Source organism: Ovis aries, chromosome 8 (assembly GCF_016772045.2).
Source record: "Ovis aries strain OAR_USU_Benz2616 breed Rambouillet chromosome 8, ARS-UI_Ramb_v3.0, whole genome shotgun sequence".
Lineage (NCBI taxonomy): Eukaryota > Metazoa > Chordata > Mammalia > Artiodactyla > Bovidae > Ovis > Ovis aries.
In genome coordinates, this window is record NC_056061.1 from 68,587,654 (window position 1) to 68,599,985 (window position 12,332).

The window sequence follows — 12,332 nt, forward strand, 5'->3', positions numbered from 1 at the left end:
TTACTTTATCTTGTTAGGTACTGGATTTATGTGTTTCTTTAAATATTCTTGAGCTTTGTTCTGGGCTGCATTTGAGCAACTAGAAACAATTTGACCCTTCATTTATTTAATGTTTTGGCCATACCATGTAGTATATGGGATCTAAGCCTAACCAGGGATTAAACCCATGCCCCCTGCAATTGAAGCACAGAGTCTTAATCACTGGACCACCAGGGAAGTTCCACAATTTGATCCTTTAAACCAGGAGTCCACAAATTATGGTCCATAAGTCAAATCTGGCTCACAGTCTATTTATGTAAATAAAGTTTTATTTTAGAATACAACCACCCCCATTCACTTACATATTGCCTATTGCTGCTTCATCATTACAATGGCAGAGCTAAATAGTCGCAATAGAGGTCATATATGCCTGCAAAACCCAAAGTATTTTCATTTGGCCCTTTATTAAAAAAAGTTTTATGATTCCTCTTTAATGGCTTACTTTTAAGATTTTTCAGGTAGGAACAGAACAGCCTTTTGTCTAGGATTAGTTCTGCCTCACCACTGAGGCAGTACTTGGGAAGTCTTTTCCCAAGACTTGGGGAGTTCTCTCCTAAGCATGCACTAATCAGTACTTAGCTCAAAACTCCAGGGGAACCCGCTAGAGATCTCCAGAACTCTCTCTTTGTGTAACTCTCTTCTCATCCTCTGTCCTGAAAATTCTAGCTGCGTCAATCCCCTGAATTCCCAGTTCTATCCCAGCTCTATCATCTCAATTCAGGGTGACTACTGAGCTGTGTTTGGGTTCTCCTCTCACACTGTGTCCTTGGGTACAACATTTGTTTCCTTTATCTCATGGTTAGCTGTCTTATGCCATTTGTCATCCAAAGTCTGAAAATCTTTTGTTTCACACATTTTATGGAGTTTTGTCTGCTTTGATAAGGCAGGACAGTAAATTCGGTTCCTGTTCCGACATCATGTTTCAACTCCTTACATTTGCATTAGTGCTTTATATTTACAAAGAAGTACTGACAAATCTAAATTATCTCATTTCATCCTCTTTACACTGCTAAAATGTAGATATTATAAAAAAGTGCAAAAAATTGTCTGGGGTCATGTTATAGAGCAGTCCATGTCTCCTAGTTATTTTCTCTTCCATAAATATATATAATTATTCAAAATTTACTATATGTAATGATGTAAATAATAAAAGATTGTCTTCTATACAAAGTATACTATAAAATAATTTATTATGAGCATCTCACACTTATAATACCAAGCAATACTGGATTAAAGAATTATTTTTTTAAGGAGTAATACATATTAATATCTTTTTTTTTTACTTTATTTTGCTTTACAATACTGTATTGGTTTTGCCATACATTGACATGAATGTTCCTTCACTGGGGTTTTGATTAAAGAATTAATAGTTACTGAATGCTGCTAATGGCTAGGTCTATCACCTCAATTAATCCTCATAAGCCTCGTAATTATTATTACTGCAATTTTACAAAAGACAAACTGTGACTAAGAAAGCTTCATTAGGTTGCTTATAGCATACTCATTGGAATCACAGCCAGAATTCAAGCCAGGCTATGCCTGGTTGGAAAGCTTGTGCTATCCACCATGCTGTCTGCTCTCTAATTTACAGCTCTTAAAAAGGGCACTTATGGAACTAAATTGATAGAACACTAAATCTTCAGCAACAACATGACATTAGGAATCATTTACTAAAATTACCAAGATCTATTCATTTTTACCAAAGAATTCCTAACCAAATAAGCACTGAAAAGAAAGTGAAGCATATTCTCAGAACAAATTTCATACCTAGTTTTTCTCCCAGTCATCCTTAGAAATATACAGATGATTGGCATTTTCATTACCTTTTTTTTTTTTTTTACTTACCTATCTTTGTGGTCAGGAGGCAACAAGAGAAGGTTGTATTGGGCAAAGTCAGTAACTACTACACAATCCATTTTCCCATCCCACTTTTCCATCTTTGTAAACCAAACACACAAAAATGCCCACCCTCATGGAGTTCATCTTCAAGTGAAAGGGAGAACAAGTAAAATATATATAAGAAAGTGGTTAAGAAAAATAAAGTACTGTAGGGAAGGGAAGTACTAGGGGTATAAGGCAGGGAGAAACAGGGGTAATTTGAATTAAGCTAGTCAGAGAAGGCCTCGATGAAGCAATGACAGTTTTGTGAAGATTTGAAGATAAGGAAGCAAGTCATGTGGCTATTTGTGGGAAAAGTACCTGCAAAACCCCAATGAAGGAACAAGAATATTGGTGTGGCTGAAGCAGTGAGTGAGGACAAGCAGTGATAGGTTGGGTTAGATCAGAGGTAATGGGGGCCCATATCATGTAAAAGTTGAGAAGCCTCTGTGAAGAGAGGCACTGGAGTCACTGGAGCAGAAAAGTAACATGATCAGACTTAGGAGTTTTAAATAATTTATCTGGCTGTCATTTGAAGAATGGATTATAAGGGGAAAGCATAAAAGCAGGGAAGCCAGTTAGGAGGCTATTTTAATAAGACGAAGGCTTGAACCAGTATGGTAGTGAAAGACGTGGCAAGCAGCAGTCATCTTCTGGATATATTTTAGGTAGAGTTGACAGTATTTCCTGATACAGGGGATGACTAAAAGATGTAATGATAGTGTCATAAAGACTATGTGAGCAACTGGAGAAATGTAGTTGCCATATACTGAGACAAGGAAAACTAATGAAGAAAGTTTAGCTGAAGTAGAGAGTATTAGCCATTTAATACTGTAAATGTTTTCAGTGATAGAGGGAATAATTCATTTCCCAGGTTAAAAATATTTATTCGAATCTATTTCAAATGTTTAGATTTCAATGAATTAAAAAAAAAAAAACCTACCACAAAACAGGAGATCTTGTTTTTCTTTCATATGCTACAAAGAAAAAGTTATCGAACAGAAATATAGCTACTCCAAATGATAAAATGAGAATAAAGCTAAATTCTCCCAATCTGCAATTCTCCATTCATTTCTTCTATTTGACAGATTTTCACAGATAAATGAAATAGAATTTGTTATACCTCATTAGTCAAACCATTCACATTAATGGCTTTTTCCTGGGGTGCTGTGCCCCTCTTACCATCTGCCACAACAATGTGACGACTGTGAGGCCCAACAGGATGGATGTATGTACAACCTCAGCTCCATGGAAGGCACTTTGCTCCTGCTAATCATCACCCTGATAGGAAGTCACCCAAAGAAACAGATGGCCCTAGCCCAAGATGTGTAATTCAAGCTTTCTCAAAAACAATTATCACCTAACAGTATTAGAAAAAGTGAAATCGTCCTTAAAAAATAAGAACCAAGTACTACAAAAAAAGTTTTCCTCTAAAAGTTCTCTAGAAAAAAATTTTCATGTAATTAGAAAATATCAAAGGTTGGAGGTGAAGGACAGAAAAAATTAAAAAACCAACTTACAAAAGCCAATGATGACTATGTTCCCTCGAGTAGGCAGGGAAAAACCTAAAAACAAAAATAAAAATTATTAGTTCTATATAGTAGTTGTGTGCACATTTTAAATTGTACCTTTACTGAGGTAACTGCAAATTCCACATGAAGTTTTGAGAGAGATCTTAAGTGTTCTTTACTCAGCTTCTCCAGTGGTTAACATTTCACAAAAGTACTATATCACAATCAATATACATGTGTGTGTGTGTGTGTGTGTACATATATATGTATTATACAATATACTGTTCTCTTGAGATTTCCCCAGTTTCATTTTACCTATTTGTAGTGTATTTAGTTCTATAGAATTTTATCACCTGTGAACTCACTGATCCCCTCTACAGCCAAGACACTGAACAGTTCATCAACACAAGTTTCTCTCAGGTCATCCTTTCAAAATAAGCACCCCTATCTTTTTTCCTACAACCTCCCTCTGTCCCTAACACTAAAATAACATTCATTTGTGAATAATCATTTTACTCATTATGTGTTGAGTCTACTATGTAGTTACATGTCAAATCATAAATAAAGAATTCTGTCCTTCTGCGTTAAAGAATAAGTTTCAGTTTAAGGAAGAAATTCTCTAGAGAGATGTTTTTTCCTTGTTACCTTAACATACACTACTCATTTCAAAAATCAAAAGGTAAAAGGTAAGCTAAAGTAGGGTCTGCACTCAAAGATTCCACAATTTCAATATTTATTTTAAAGTATCCTTTTAAGAGCAGTTTTAGGTTCATCATAAAAATGATGCAAAGGTGTTTTTAATTTCAAATTTCTATTTGTCTATTGCTAGTATACAGAAAAGCAACTGGCTTTTGTATAATAAATCTGTATCCTACAATGTTACTGTAATTATTTATTGGTTTTGGTAGTAGGGTAATGCTAGCCTCACAGAATGAGTTTAAACTATTCCCTCTATCTTTTGAAAGTAATTATAGAGAACTGGCATAACTTCTTCCTTAAATGTTTGGAAGAATTCACCAGTAAAACCACCTGAGCCTGGTGCTTTCTGTTTTGGAAGGTAATTATTTGAATTATTTAATTGAGAAATCATCTTCAATTATCTATTTCTTCTTCTGTGTTTTGGTAGACTGTTTTCTTTAAAGAGTTGGTCCATTGCATCTAGGCTGTCAAATCTGTGGGCACTAAGCAGTTCATTGTATTCCTTTATTATCCTTTTAATGTCCAAGGCATCTGATGTCCCTTCATTTCTGATATTAGTTATCTGTATCCTCCCTCTTGTTAGTTTTATTAGAGACCTCAATTTTCCTGATCTCTCAAACAAAACCAATTTTGATGTCACTGATTTTTTTCTATTGACATCCTATTCTCAATTTTATTGATTTTTCTTATTCTTTTATTCTGCTTACTTTAGATTTAGTTTGCTCTTTGTCTAGTTTTCTTAAGGTAGGAACACAGATTAATGGTTCTTCTTTCCTAACATATCCATTTCCTATATCACAATCAATATACACGTGTGTGTGTGTACATACATATGTATTATACAATATACTGGTAGAAAAAAAAATAAAAAGCTGGCTAGTTCTCTGGCCTTTTCTCATAAGGGCGCTAATCCCACTCACAAAGGCTCAACCCCTTGTGATCTAAATACCTCCCAAAGCCCCATCTTCAAATATCCCCACATTGGGTGTAAGAAATTCAACATATAAATTTTGACTGGATATAAACATTTGGTCCATTGTAATGACCTTTTATAGACATGAAGACAATTTAGTCATTTCTGAAAGACCTCACTCTCTACAAAATCTCACACGAAAACAACAAGAGCTAGGGGAGAAAGCTAGGTAGACTACTCAAACCCTATACAACTTGGTAATCAGAGAGCTAACCAAATAATTATGGATATCTTGACTTAACTTGGACAGCCACAGTAGGCAGCTCAGTGTAACTAGAGAGTGCTCAGGTAATATTAAAAATGCAGCAAAACAACACAGTGGAAAGGCTACTGCAGGAGAAGTGGGGTCTCACAGCTAGGGAGAGTGACATTACTGTAATTCTGTCAATTCAGACTCAGCTGAGTTCCATAGCCTCCACAACTCCAGAATCTTCCTCATCTCATTATTTCCCACTTTTGCCACTACCTTCCAAATGAAATCTCATTTCCCACACTTGTAGATACAGCTCTCTCTGCTAACATCCCTACATCATGCGTCATGAGAGAGAAAAGGAAAAATTACTAGATAGAACATCTTATCTTCCCAATGCTAAATCTACAAACTACCCTTCCTAGCACAAAGATCAATCCCAGCTCTCCATCCAAAGCTTTCTCTCCATGACTATCCTCTCCCTTTCTACTAGAGGTGCTTTTCCCCAACATACAATCATGCTCTGGTATTTAATAAACAAAATTTTCACTGACCTCACATTGCCTTCTAGGTTCCACTGGGTTTCCAAACTAACTTTCTCAAATCAGCTTAAAGGAAAAGAATTGAAAACCGGTAATCCCCATTTCCTCACCTCCCATTCACTTTCCAACCTATTCCCTTGGCTCTTATCTCCAACACTCTATCAAAGGATTCTTATCAAGGTCCCCAAAGCCAATTCTTATTATCCTCATTTAAAAAATCAGGACACTGAAGCTCAAGAGAGATTAAGTTGAGATAGTAAAGATACTTACCTTCCCCTGGAGATAAGCAAGAGCCCAGGGCTGCCCCAAAGCACCCTTTACAGGATATTAGACTGAGGTCTTTATCGTCCAGGGACTCCCACCTCTTTCCTTCCTCATGTCACCTTCCCTATATTAAATCTCTGATTTATTCCTTGAAATACCCCATTGCATTTCATCATTTTAATAGAGAAAAAGTCTTTGCTTAACCTATGAATATGTTCTGTGTAGGCCACTAAGTGTATACTATATTGGTCACAACAACCTGAGAATAGGTGGTTTTCTCCCTTTTATACAAGAGAATTTTGGCTCAGAAAGAATAAAAACTTTTCCAGTGTCAGACAGTTTATTAAGAAGTAGAGCTAACATTTGACCTCATCACCCAGATTCTGCGCCCCAAGCTGACTGCCCTTCATGATGGTTAGATCTGAGTTTCTTAGTTGCTATTACATGGTAACAAGAAGTCACTCACAAGGAAGTACATACTACTTGGTTACCTCTAAAGTTCAAAAACAGACAAAACTAATCTACAGTGATGGAAATCAAAAGAGTTTACTTCTAGGAAGTGGGAGAATTTTCTCTTTCTGGATGGATGTAATATTGTCTGTTCTTCATGCAGTGATTATACAGGTGACATACATTTTTAAAAATCATCAGGCTGTATATTTAAGACTGATACACTTTATACGTTTCCCCTACCCATGTATTTCATACCCCAGCAGAAAAAGTAGCATACTGTTAATGTAAGTGAAACAATTTCAATGTTGTGTTTTATTTAAAAAAATACATGTTTAATAATTTTACTTAACTATTTATTTTTAGTACCAAGGTGGGCTGACATAGAAGAAATAGCAATAACTTTTCAATCAGACAAACCAGTTTTGTCACTTACTAACTATACTGTTGTCAGGCAAGTTTCTTAATCTCTTTGATACTGAGTTTCTTCACAATTTAAAACTGAGACAATAATACTTACTTTGCAAAATTGTAGCACAATTATAGTAGGTATTTAACAGTGGTAGCTATTTAGCAATAGCTCTTTGTATGTAAGGATCACAGCAGGTACAAGAACCCTATCTCTAAGAACCTGACCAACTGGAAGTGACACTGAGATATAAAGATTAATGATGAAAGGGAAGAATTTAACAAGGGCTATGGATTACAAATTACAGGGTTCCTGTCTAACTAGTAGGATTGTGGAGTGAGTGTTCTCTGAACAGAGCCTGAAATTTTTCAGAAAATTCACTTAAGGCTGAGGAAATTGCACAAAGATAAAGCATAGCCTCATATACAGTGCAGTGACTTCAGATTTTAATGAGCAGTTAATATCAGTTGTGTCACTGGTCTAATTCTGAGGAGGAAGACTATAAGGCTAGAAAAGCAACCTGGAACTAAATAAATGACCACTGTCAGGTTAAGAAGTCAAGAACCTGTTTTTTTTCCTGAAGTCCTGGGATGTACTGAAAGAAAATCCCAAGGGAATGACCCCAGTGGTTATTACACATGATAGGGAAGGAAACTCTCAATATGGAGGGAGGGTAAATAATCGTTCAATATTAAACTGTACAGCAAAGGAAGGGAAGAACTAGGAGCTGAACTCAGGCAGTCTGGCTCCTGAGTCAGAATTCCAATAAAAATAGAAAGAATAAAAGAAATGGAAAACCACTACTAGAATACTACAATAATAACTGCTACAGGCAAGGTCAGTTAAATACTAAAACAGTGGACAAAACTTTTAAGGAGAAACAGGGCATTTACACAATCTCAAAATGAATCCCTCAATATATTATGGTAGTTTTAATATATACTCACAAGTCATTTGATATTTTTCCCTCTCTTTACCTTGAATGTTAAATTGCTTCTAACAGAAAGAGTGTAAAAAATGAAAAATAGAAATGTTACAATGGAGAAGCCTGGGAGATGCTACTTAAACTATGTGATCAAGGTTAACGTGTTGATATCGGTATCATGTGCCCTCAGATATGATGCAATAAGGATACAATATTTCTTTGGTATGCTTCTTTTGAAGTCCATAACCTCAGTCTAATTGTGAGAAAACATCAGACAAACCCAAACTGATGAACCCTGTATAAAATACTTGACCAGTACTCTTCAAAAATGGCAAGGTAATGAAAAACAAGAAAAGACTCAAAACCTATCATGGATTAGAGTAGATTAGGGAGACATGGCAACTAAATGTAATGTGGTATATGGATTATATCCTGGAACAGATTGGTGGAAAAACTGGAGAAATGTGAATAATGTCTATAGTTAATAGCATTGTGCCAACATTAAATGCTTAATTTTGGTAAATGCATCATGGCTATGTAATCTGTTAACATTAGAGGAAGCTAGGTGACACATATACAAGAACACTTTATACTATTTTTGCAACTTTTCTGTAAATCTAAAATTCTTTCATAATAAACAGGGTTTTAAAGTTTTGATACACCTTTGTGAAAAGAAATTTCAGTAAACTAGAAATAATAAATTTCTTACTTTGGTAAAGAGTATCTACAAGAGAATGTCCAGTAAACATCATCCTTAAAAAAGAGATACTCTCCTCTAGGATTAGGAAAACGCAAGGATGTCCATTTCTAACACTTTTGTTAAAGTCTGTTCCAAGGTTTCTAGCCAGTGCAATAAGGCAAGAAAAAAAAAAAAAGGAACAGAGATTAGAAAGAAAAATTTAAACTTTTTATATAGATGACATGATGGTACATTTAGAAAATTTGCAACAATCTACAAACTAGGACTTCCCTTGAGGTCCAGTGTTAAGACTCTGGCTTTCGCTGCAGGGAGCATGGATTCTATCCCTGGTCCGGGCATTAAGATTCTGCACGCTGTGTGGCAGAGCCAAGAAATAAGGGGGATAGAAAGGATCTACAAACTACCAAAACTGAAAAGTGAATTTAGCAAGACCCAAAAGTGAGGACTCAAAGTATAAAGCTTCTACAGGAAACAATAAGTAAATGTCTTCAGGTCTTGATGGAGGGCAACAATGAAGGTGGAAGAAAATTCTGTGGACAGGATACAAAAAAGCACCTTCTACCCTTTCTACCCTCCCACCCCCCAAAAAACATTGATACATTGGACTTCAAAAAATCAGATCTGCTCATACAAAGGCACTATTAAAGGGATAAGAGAGGTAGAAAATATATGCAAACATGTACCTGATTAAGGTTTCCTATTCAAAACACATAAGGAGTTAAAAATCACTAACAAAAGATAACCTAATTAAAATAAGTGGGCAAAAGACCTACATAGACACTTCATAAAAGAAATTGGAATGGCCAAAAAAGATATAAAAGGATGTTCAACATTATTATTATTCATGGAAATGCAACCAACTTACCCGAAGACCATCAATTCAGCTCCCTGGTACATATCCAAGGGATAAGAGTATATATATTCACCAATGGCAGTTTCAAGAACATCTATGGCAATTTTATTTATAATGGTTGAAATCTGAAAACAACTCTTATGCTTATCAACAGGAAAAAAGGTAAATAAATTGTAGTGTATGCAATATTATAGAAGAGGCATCACCAAACTTTCTCTGCAAAGGATCATACAAAATATAGGTTAGGCTTTGTGGGCCATATGGTCTCTGTTATAACTACCCAACTCTGCTCAATGGACATGGCTATGTTCAATAAAATCTCATATATGAAAATATACTATAGGTTGGAGCTAGCTCATAGTTTGTCACCCCTTGCAACTTTTACATGCAAGCCATACACTTGATTCTTATGTCTTCATTGTTTGTAAATTACAGCTCAATTTGAAGAAGAAAAAAAAAATTTAGACAAAGTTCAGAATACAGATCTGAAGAAATTACCTAGAATTCAACATGAATAAAAATGTATAATATATAAAAGGTATGTTAAATGAGATGGACGACAGAGTGACAAAGTCTAACAGAAGTCTAATCAGAGTTCTTAAAGGAAAGAATGGGGAAAAATGGAGGAAAAGCAATACTGAAAGACATAAAAGGTGAAACTTTTAAGAAGTGATGGAAAACAAACCTTAGAGACAGGAACACAATAAATCCAGGATCAATGAAATGTCCACACCGAGACACGTTCTGTCACGAAGCTGTAGAGAACAAAAGAGATCTTAAAATCAGCCAAAACAAACAAATTACCAACAAATAACAGTTATTTGAACTAACTGTAACACTGAAAGTAGAAGTCACTGGAATGTCACCTTCAAAGGGCTGAGAAAGATATTGCTGGCCGGGAAATAGATGTCTAACAAAACTATCATTCAAAAATGAATGCAAAATAAAGCCGTTTTCAGATAAAGTTTGCCATCAACTATCCCTTAATAAACAAGCTTCTAAAATATATGTTTTAAGAAGAGAAAGATCTGAGGTGCAAGAAGGAATGACAAAACATGAAAAATGCCACATTCATAGGAGAAAAGAAATCAAGACGGAACTAAACTCTGGAAGACAACATTTAAGCTGGGAGACTAAACGGTTATCAAGGCAACTTATGCTTCTTGATTCATTTGTAAAAGGAAAAAAATGGATAAACTTCAGATTAAGTTGGTACACTAAAATTTTGAATGACACCACTAAAATAAATAAAATATGTGATTTTCATACTAGTGGAGAGGGAAGAAAATGGAGTAAGAAAAAATCCAAAAGGTAGCAAAGAAAAGGAAAAAAAAAAAAAAAAGATAGGACAAAAACAACCATAAAAGATAATGCTAACTTTCATCTTAAGTGCATCACTTACTACATTAAATTCAATTGGACTGAAGATCCAGTTAAAGGACAGACTATCAGAGTGGATTAGAGAAAACTATCAGGTTTTACCTGTGAAAGAGATATTCTAAGCAAATGCTAACCAAGAGAGAGGTGTGACTAGGATATTACAAAACAAAATGGATCTTAAGGTAACAGGCATTTGGGTGAGGAGGCATAGTACACCACTACAGGATGACAAAAGATCTAATACACAGAGAATAAAAAGCGGTACGCACTCTTCTTGTATGCATGTAATGTGTATGTACCTTCAACTTTTATAAAGCAAAGTTGACAGAATTGCTAAAAGAAACTGAGAAAATTCATTATTTTATTGTGACATTTTTATTATGCCAATCTCAGCAATTAAACAAACGAAAAATTAGCAAGGTTAAAAAAGATGTGAACATTACAATTTTTATGCCTGACCTAAGACATATATATGTGTGTGTTCATTTACTTATATACCTACCTTGCCCCAAAAGTCTGTGAATATATATTCTTCTCAATTATTCAAGGAGCAGTTGAAAAACTAACCGTGAGGCCACAAAGCAATTCTTAAATTTCAAAGAACTGGTAGCACAGAACCCTAATTTGCTGACTACACTACAAGCTTTAAAAAAAAATCAATAACAAAAGGATAACTCATAAAACTTTCCACATTTGAAAATTGAAAATACTTCAAAAATCTCATAGGAAAAATTAAAAAAAAATCATAATGAAAAACGTTTTTAATTCTTAGAACTGAAAAATATACTATACATAAAACAAAAGTAAGGAAAAAATCTGTAGTCTTTGCAGGAAGAGACAAATAAATGACCAGAGAATCCAGAAATGAGCCCAAGTATTTCTGGAAATATGTATATGAGAGAGGTGGCACCGCAAACCATTGGTACTGTGCATGGGAAAAAGCAAACAAATAAATATGTTCATTTATGTATACATATATTTATCAGATAAATTAAAGAAATGTGAAAAATGCAAACTTTAAAACTTTTAGAAAAAATTTTCAACGTATATTTCCTTAATAATAAAGAATATCTTAAGACACAAAAGCACAAAGAAGAAATTGCCTGCAGTTTATGCAACCGAAGGGACTGTATCTTGAACTGTTTTCCAACAGAAATTTCTGCAGTGATGGAAATGTTCTGTTATACAATACAGCTTAATATAAAGTAATACAGCATAATAAAATATAAGAGCCACTAGTCACATGTAGTTACTGAGCACTTGAAATGTGGCCTAGAGTGACTGAGGAACTGAAATTGTTGAAGTAAATATAACAAACAGCATATTAGCATTTTAAACTCCTTGTAGAAGATGTTACATTTTCATATACTTTTCAGTATTCAATTTTTTTGTATAAAGAATTTGATTTTAGCTTACATTACTATATAAACTATAACTTCAATTTTGTAAAAATACATAAAAGTTGCTTTCTAGAAAGCAAGCACACTAAAATGTTCACAGTACTATCTGTGAATGATTT

The 12,332-nt window shown here is 34.6% G+C and overlaps 1 protein-coding gene across 19 annotated transcripts in view; it reads right to left on the reverse strand.

The window, feature by feature from the left end:
* The window catches only part of PLAGL1 (PLAG1 like zinc finger 1), a 96,267-nt gene that overhangs the window by 40,836 nt on the left and 43,099 nt on the right, over window positions 1–12,332 (reverse strand). For all 19 annotated transcript variants that reach the window (XM_060419772.1, XM_060419771.1, XM_060419774.1 and 16 more), the window contains 2 exons: window positions 10,119–10,188; window positions 3,438–3,482 (listed from right to left, as the gene is read on the reverse strand). The gene's annotated coding sequence lies outside the window, so the exon portion shown is untranslated. The remainder of the gene's footprint in view (window positions 1–3,437; window positions 3,483–10,118; window positions 10,189–12,332) is intronic.